The 9,461-nt window shown below is 35.5% G+C and overlaps 1 long non-coding RNA gene across 1 annotated transcript; it reads left to right on the top strand.

The window, feature by feature from the left end:
- The first annotated feature begins 1,858 nt into the window (after positions 1–1,858).
- On the top strand, positions 1,859–3,039 carry LOC140669690 (uncharacterized). Its single transcript, XR_012047378.1, has 3 exons — positions 1,859–2,134; positions 2,458–2,504; positions 2,982–3,039. It is a non-coding gene; the product is annotated as an uncharacterized lncRNA (long non-coding RNA).
- The last annotated feature ends 6,422 nt before the right edge of the window (positions 3,040–9,461 follow it).

Genomic DNA, 9,461 nt, shown 5'->3' with positions numbered 1-9,461 from the left:
TAATTTTTATAATATGAGAAACCTAAGCGATAAGGAAATGGAAATTTTAATTTACTATAACGTAGCGGCAATTATTTCATTTCGAGGCTCGTGCGACATGTTTATACTTCATTATAACAGAATTAATGAGTTTCTTATTATAATTTTGTTATATTTTGACAAGAATAATAATAAAATAATTTTTAGACATATGTGTGATAATTTATCAAAAAAATTGAAGATATCTGAAATCCAAAATAACAAATATTATTTTTATATATCGTTTTAATAACATGCAAAGACTGCATTGCATTGTAGTGTATATAGTTTTCGCGCTCTGCAATGCAATTAATATGTTTTCTACCAAAATATCAAACATAGCATAATTTATTAGATTTTGTAACACTTATTACTTTATAAATAATTTTTATAATAATGATAAAGATAAAAATGTTAGGAATATATTTCTTTTTAGATACAAGTATTTATATATATATATATATTTTCTCATCGCAAATATCTAAAGACATTTATTATAAAACACATTTACATTATACGCCACAAAATTCGGCAATCGTTTTCGTGTGTCGTAGTATCTTAAAGTATGATCACGACAAATATTAAAAGACACTAAACACGATTATTTCCTAGGAATAATTAAAAATTATATAAACTCGTGATTAATTAATTTTTGTGATTGACAAATTTTCTATATATTAAAATTCACTACATATCAAAATAATACTTATTCATGAAAGCAAATATTTTTTATCATTTATTTATTTAAAATAGAATTTATTCGAAGCAAGCGATAAACAAGAGATGAGAATTATAAATTATTACTTTATTGATACATATATGGCGATTATTTTAATAAAATTATATATTTTCGCCGAATTAAATTTGTTTAGCATTACTTTTTGAAAATGCGGAATAATAGATAAATAATATCATGAAATTAAAACAAAGAATTTTCTCAGTAATTTATTAAAATAAAGAAACTATAATACATTTTTATTAATAATTAATTTCGAGAAATACAATATATTTTGTATTTATTTCATAAAGTGTTAAATATCCCTTGAACATGATAACATATACATGTTGTTACGCAGTATTTAAACATTGTTTGCCTCGACATGTTATTGTAAAAAAAAGAATATAAAACACGGGTGAGATATGTTTGTTGTCATTTGTGCGGCGTGACCGAGCGAGAAGGTTGTGAGCTCTCTGCGTGCCATCGTGTTATTATTCCTCGAGGCGCCATAGAGACAAGTACCGAGAGAAAACGGGATCATTTTGCACAATTAACGATAGCGAACAGCTCGTTAATAATTAATTAACTTCACAATAAAGATTCGTAAACTTATCTCAAGATGATAGCTATTTATTGAATTAAATATTTCGCGCAATTTATTCATTCGAAGTAAAAATCAATGCGATGAAGATTGAGAATTATAAATTACCGCTTCGTTCCTTTATATTTATAAACGATAATTATTTTTTTAACAATTTGCATTTGTATTTCTCGGATATAATATAATCTCGTATTGAGTAAATATCAATCAAATAACTAGTAATTAATTTCTGATGTATTGAACATTTCAAGCACATTTAGAGCATTTATGTTATATAATTTTACAATATATATAGCTTGTAATGTATTTTATAATTAAAAAAGAGAAAATTGATCCTTACTCGTTATTTAAAAATATATTTATATCGAATTTCTTTTTATCGAGAAAAAAAGAAATGCGATATAGGTACAATATATCTCTCATTTATAAAATAAATTACAAATTATATATTATATTACAAAATTATATAATAAACTTCCCAACAGATACATCTTGGCGTTGGTGGGAGAGTTGAGTAGAAGATTTAACCTAAAGGGAAGCTAAGTACCTAAAACACGCACTGCATCGGCTTCGCGATCGCAGAATTTGTGAGTACAAAGTGTCGAGCGTTAAGCACGAGAGTGTCGCCTAAAGTATCGTGTCTCAATTTTTATCGTGCCATATAATAAACAATAATTTATGTGAACTCTTAGTAAGTGATAATAAACTTTTCGCAACGTATGAGTCAACGGATCCTGATAGCTTTATCCTGAGAAGCTGACCTCGGAGGTATCGAACGCTGGCGGAGCAACCTTAGAGTGAAAATTTGTTATTTAATATATTAATAATATTCATAATATATTAATTTTATTAATCGCATATGGGCATGAATTCATGTTGTTTATTTGAATAATTTAAACAAGAGAGAATTTAAGAGAAAAACTTTTATGTAAAATCTATAATCCTGCAAAAATTTGTTCAATTTAAATAAAATATTTTTTTTAATTTATAAAAATATTCAATTATATCTGGTTATTGTACGTATATATTGTAATATGAAATTTGATGGATAAAATAATAATGTTTCGGAACATGAATTATTTTGATCGCTGCTGTAATTTGGATCTTATATTTGTTACAGGTCAACACAGCCACAATATCATCAACTCCGCTGCGGCGCATCGGCTGGTGAGTTACAAACATTTATTTTATGGCAAAAAATGCCAAGTACATATTGTATGTATAAATATTTTAAATTTTCATTTTTTTTAAAATTCTATTTGCAAGTTTGCATAATATCTTATATACTTGGCAATTTTTACTTTTTTTTAGAAATGTTTCTTTATTATAATTCAGAATCAAGTGTTTATTATATCAAAGCAGATTATAGTAGATTAGAAAATTTTATGTCCAAAGAGAATTCTTTACTACTCGGAAGTAATTGATAAATTGAAAATAAAAGCTGATTAATTATTAAATAAATCATCTTAAGAAAAAAGTGTATCTATATAATATATTACAACATATTATAATGGGGTAAAATTATGTGTTTCAACGCCTATTAATATATTCTGGATTAATTATCTATAATTCACATGACGATTTCGTTTAATTTCTCTTATCTTTGCTTTATACTATGATGTCTCTTTGATGTGGAACACAAAGCTACAAACTGAAAAAGATAAATATTGCACGAAAAAGGGGCAAGTTACGAACACACCAGGCAGGACTGGCGACACAAACCGGTATTTCAACACATTATTTACACTCACATCACGGATGTATCTGCCGTACTTTATCGTGAAACGATTCTCGATATTATTACATACGCGAAATGTTTACTGACGTTTTCAATATTTGATTAATCTCTTGCAATTAACATGCACAATTACCTTCAAAGCACTTGATATGAATCATATTCCAATCTGCATTTAAATACTCCATTAACATGTTCAATTATTAATCTCCATTTACAAAAGATAGAGAATAAAATATTTCGCATATGGAATGAGCGACAATGTAACAATGTGCGCATGTTACTTATAATATCTCGAGTGTATTTGGCTATATTATAATACTTATTCAATACTACTAATATCGCTTAATCGAGGCGGAAAAAAATATTGTCAGTTTACAAAGTCGCGTCAAAAAGGAAGAGACGTGAATGATGACAAAGGAAACGAGCAGAAATAGAAAGCGGATTGAGATGATAATACAGCGGGACAATACAGCGCATTATAAAGACCGAATATGTGGGCCCGCTCACATAGTAGGATTTTGATTAGATTTGCCACGCAGCACCCACGTATAACGCGTATTAGCATTCACGGTCAACCGCCGAGGGCCAGTCTATTACTATCGTAAATCGCTCTTAACAGTACCGAACTCGTTGGATTTTGGTTGGACCGGAATACTAATCGTTGGCCTTATGTCTCCGAAACGCGTGTCGTCTTTTTCCCTTCGACACGATGATGACGTCCGGGTCCAGAGTAACCAAACTCGCACGTTGAATTTCAATTCACGCGTTTTCCCGTTAGCGTAAGTCTTTCTCTTATCTTTGTTCGTTTCACTGTCCATTTCAAATATTTGTAGATGAATTAACGATTTTCTCAAGTATTCATAAAAGTTGAAAGAAATTTTTTTCCATAACTAAAAAAAGATTTGCTTATAATAATAGCTTACTACTTTTTCGTGTCACATTAATTTAATAAGAAAAATATATTTTATTATATTTGAACTTTTAATACGTCGTGGAAACTTCTCACGTAAATTCACTCGTGATTATAAATATTTTAGATAACTTACATATTGATTTACGCATTATGTTTAGTTCATACTACGAGAGAGATACGTAATAATTTTCGTTAAAGACCATCCATGTTAATCACATGGAATACAAGAATCCACATGACTAATGCGCATTTATTCGGAGAAAATTCACATTTGACCCGTACACGAAATAATAAAAAGATGCGAATGCTTTTTATCATTCTTTATCTCCTTACCAGCTCCGACTTCCTGGCCGTCTATCTGGTCCTTCATACGTACGCACACGCGTGTGTCACGGCGTGCTTGGCACGGTGCGGCGCGGCAAAAACATCGCACACGAGAGATCAGATTAGCAAGATCATTGTTTATGCTTTTACATATCCGGTCTAAGCTGATGCGGCGGGCCTTAAATTTTCACAATGTATATACGCGATCGTTCGATGCGTACCGAGCAAGCTTTTTGCGCTCTCTCGCACATGAAGAAAACCCGAAGATGTCTTTATACCGAAGCTCGTTGATTTACGAGTCGGCAGTGTCAACGTTTATAGAACCCTACTCGCGGAATGAATCTTGTGCCGATTTTACGATATATACTTCTCTCGCGCGAGAAACGGCTATAGTTGTTTTTTTCACCGTTTTTCATCGTTCTTGTCTACGAGATCGTTGAAAACATGACCATGAATATAGAGGAAAAGAGCGGAACATAAGCTTGCAAGTGAGGAAAATGTATTGGTGCATTCATATGTCGGAAACTATCGCGCGTTAGTAGCTCAATATCGAAGCGCAAAAACGATGAAATGACAGAAATGTATTGATTTTCGAATGAATACACGTTGGTCGAGAGAATTGTTATCAAAACATTGAAAAATTTATACCAAAATTTGTAGCTTTTTCATTCTTTCTCGCCTTTTTCGAATAACAATTGTTTCTAGCACGAGAACGTTTCGTTTTTTTTTTTAGACAAATGGTATTAAATTTAACGATTTCACGATAACCGGGCGAGATTTGTCGCGAGTATTTTCCGTGAATCACTCTAGGCAGTCACAATAAAAGAAAGTACTTAGATAAGGACCAGTAATTTCGTGCGTGCGGGCACTCGGATTCTCCGGGACGAACGATTGTTACCGAAAGAACGGAGATAGTGCGAATTCCTTCTACGGTGGAAAAGCCAATGAGAAGGTCCAGCGACGCTCGTAAAAATAACGCGGTCCGTCGTTCATCCGCCCTTTCCCACCCTGTCAAGCCTCGTAAATCCTTATCGTCACTCTCGTCACGCAAACGTTCCTTTCCATACGGCCCCGGGAGTTTACACGCGTCACTATCGCATTATCTTTACTTCTCGCTTTGGAATGTGAGACGTTGCTATTCCATACAGTCCATTGCTTAACCCTTTCAACGAGCGCGAGATAAACGTGTGTCGCTTGACACCTTCCATGAAATTGAATAATTCTGCTGTAATCATACCCACCCAAGTGCATACTTATCTTTATTTCTTTCATGGCTCGAGATGGTCGCCAACGTATAGTGACATCGAACAGAGCGAACAGTCGATTGGGCGATCGAATACTTTTTAAAGACATTTCGTTGCTTCGAGCCCACGACTATATCATTGGTTGATTAAACGCTCGTGGAACTAAACGTGTAAAAAGGTAGATATCAAAATAGTTATAAATTCGTGGAACTTGATATCCAATGCCACTAAGGCTGTAAAAGATGTGTTGTCACTTTTTCATTCTTTTTGTAAAAAAAGATTACGAAAAAAGCAATAGAGAGCACAATGGTATTTGAAAAAATAATTGGTTTCTGAAAAAAATAAATGTATAATATAAATATAATATAATCTCTTAATAAAAATTGATCGAATAAATTAAACTAAAAAGAGCAAAATAAAATTTGCATCAGTAAAAATAAAAATCATTTAAGAAGATAAAAAACTGATGTAATTAACTTGTAAAACAAACTAATATATGTCTTATATAACTAAAAAATTTTCATATACGTGTATTTAAAAAGTCCTATATATATAGTTTTGAAAAGCTTTTTTTGTTACACAATTTTACATCGATTATATAATCCCAGTTTAAAAAGTTCAATAAAATTCAATAAAACAATTTTCAATAAAATATTTTTTTATTTAAAGAGATTTAATCAGAAATTCGACAAAGTCAAGTTAACTTGATAATTCTGTTCCGACGACGTTTCAACAATTGACAAAGATCGATTGTATTTGTGAAGAATTAGATTAGTGCATGATTTATACAAAGGATAAGTATATAATTTAAAGGTGTTGACGTTTGCATGCAAGCAAGTCACATCCTTTTGAAGAGTGTGAGATGGACGCGCTGTCAGATGAATTCCGTCAAATTGAACGATTCCGCTTTTGCGGTCATATCCATCCAAGACATTTTCCCTTTATCGCGTCTCAGGACGCGATCGACTCGAACGAGAAATCGCGATTGGCTACAATCCGTCCCAGGTTTCTTCTCGCGAGATGAGGTTACATCGTTTTCAGCGATTGAAAGTATCAATCTCGCTGACCGCACTCATTGCGTTGTACTCTGAGCGTGTAAAACTTCCTCTGTTATATCCTTGTGCTTTGAAAATGTTTTTCGTTATTATCGGAAGAGAAAAGAAAAAAAAAAAAAACGTAGAGAGGCTCTGTTCTATTGCCTACATATTTTTTGCCAATATTACCAATCACGACAGCATGTACACGTATCCGACAAGGCTCCGTCTGTGTACCACGTATCTTTTCTATGCTTATCATCGGTTTTAATCGCTCTTAACCCGCTGCCTACATCGTATCCTTAATTTCTCTGAGCCCGGGAACAACGTTACTCAGCGGAATGTAGCTTTTACTGACTGACATATCCGTTTATGGAGATCACGCTGCTCCGCTATCGATTTATGCGTATCTCGAGCGTTCTTTCGTTCGCGGTTTACAGTGAGTTCACGAATGTCGATCGGCGTTCGTACTCAAGCCGACTGCAAATTTGCTTTCTACCGATTAATATGCGATTAAGCCCGCTCTCGGGCAACAATTAAAAACGTTGTTCACGTCGGGCAAGGCGTGTCGCGATGCCATAGTTATCACAGTTGTTGGTACAGAGATGCATAATTGGTAACAACTTGTACACGATACAGGGAAATACGCTATATGTGTCCGCGAGTCATGTACGATCAGGTTTCTCCGATTTCCTTTCGAAGGATCGGCTCGTTTCTCTCGGTTAGATCCTTTACGAGTGCAATTAGACGATTCTCCAGATGACAGTTTTGGCAAGTTACATCAAGTAGAAAATGATTCTGAATGATGTCAAACGCGATTTTACAAATAATACCGAAGAGAGTTTAGCTCGTTAACGTAAAAAAAGAGCCTAATCTCCACCTGTTACCATTCTCCCTCGTTTCACTTTCCATAATATCGCGATGTTTGCTGTTGAAATTGCGGTTCAATTATTTATGCAACAGATATAATAACATGACTTATTATTGTGTAACAGAATTTTTAAGCATATACTGTATTATAGATATTATTATCGTGGTATAGTAAATGTAACAATTATACGAGATGGATAATTTCGCACGATTCATAATAAATAAAAAAATGAAGAAAGAATAAAAGAGAAAATAGAGAACAGTACGTATAAATATAATATAATTTATAGAAATTTAAGACGTAAGATCATACCGTTAGATCTCTCCTCTCCTTATCAACGGTTCGATTATTTTTACTCTCGGTATCCAGTTCCCACACTATAAACGCGCGATACGTGTCAAGAACTGGATCACGTCGGCGGTCACGGCTACAGTCGCACATTTCTCGGATGATCGCGGTTGAATCGAGGCGAGAATGGTTAACGGAACACGCCTGAGATTTCTCTTTTCCTTTCTCTCTTTCTCTTTCTCTTTTGCGCTTTGTTATCTACCGTTTGAGAATATCAGGCGTTCGGTTTCTCTCAGCCGAAGCTGTCGATCGTCCATTCCCTCTGTTCCTCTTCCTTTTCTATCTGTACGTTATCCTGACCTGGCCGCGGCGTACATCGGCACGCATTCCGATCAATAAGAAGAACACGCCTGGTAGACCGCAGCAGAACGGTAGCTCATTCACACGGCCTCCCTCTTCTCGGCTCTCTTCCAAGCTCGGTAACACGCGTGCACACGCAACGCGTGTGTGCGTGCGCGCGAACCGCGTTTACCTCCTCGAGCCCGTCTACTTCATATATCCGTGTACAATAAACTTGCGACTCGCGCCAAGATAATGCCTTCCTACTGGAAGTGAAACAGCACTTGGCGTACCATAGTGAGAAGAGAGAACCTGGAATTGCGACTCTTGATGGATCCCGGGAATTGCCTCGGCGAGTGAGCACCGCGGCGCGAAAGTAAAGAGGACCAGGGAGTCCTGACGCGATTGCACAAAGACGTATAGAGTTATAGAGTAAGACCGAGAGGAAGAGAACGGATTTCACCGCGAGCGACACGAATCTCGAATGGACCTCGGACCAAAGTTTTCGGATGGCGACGCGTCGCGCTGCGCCGGCACCCGCGGCGGAACTGCGGTAAAAACGCTCCCGACGGAGTTACTCGGGAAGTAGTCTAGATTGCTTTGACGATTATTAAAGAAGAACGACGAGAGGTGGATTGCAGTTTGCGCTCGCTCGCCGGCAAATTCACCGGGAAATCACTGTCACGAAGAAATTGCAGCGACTGCGGCACTCGCGTTCATTCGTTAAATCAAATTAAAATCAGAGACAGAGAAGGAGCGATGCGCTTTTGTAAAAAAAAAAAAAAAAAAAAAAATGTATGTAAGTCGTTAACTCTATAATGACAAAATTTGTTCTCGGAGACGTTTGGCCATTCTACGAGAGATTGTAGAGAGATAAAACTGTGGTAGGAATTTTATTACTTCGACATTTTTGACAATTTGACTCTTAGAACGTGTTACGATGTTGGAAAATTAAACGCCGGGCCACGTAAGAAATTCTTCTCTATGCTGAAATTTATTCAGACTCATTAAGACGAGATAGCCACTCTTAGATAGCCACGTAACGATATCTAATACGGGGAAGACGTAGCAGAGGATTCAGAAAAGAGATAGTATTGAGTTAAACTTTTAATAGATTTCTCTGGATAAGCGTAATTACTTCCGCTTACCGGGATTCCGGCCTTGAACTCGCCGTACCTTCTCAGACTTTAATTAAGAAACTATCTCGCTCGTAACCTCGACACTACGAGAAGAAACGCATGCGGTGGAGTATATCCCGGAATTTTTACGAGGTCCGCACGGTGACTGACGATGATCGATGAGGTTCCCCCGTGAACTGTGTGGCCATTTTTACCTCCCCCGAGTCTCCGTAACTTACTTGCAGCGTGTCCTCG

The sequence above is a fragment of the Anoplolepis gracilipes genome, chromosome 9 (assembly GCF_047496725.1).
Source record: "Anoplolepis gracilipes chromosome 9, ASM4749672v1, whole genome shotgun sequence".
In the NCBI taxonomy this organism is placed as follows: domain Eukaryota; kingdom Metazoa; phylum Arthropoda; class Insecta; order Hymenoptera; family Formicidae; genus Anoplolepis; species Anoplolepis gracilipes.
The sequence above is the reverse complement of the archived record's forward strand: the minus strand, read 5'-3'. Positions and strand labels throughout refer to the sequence as shown.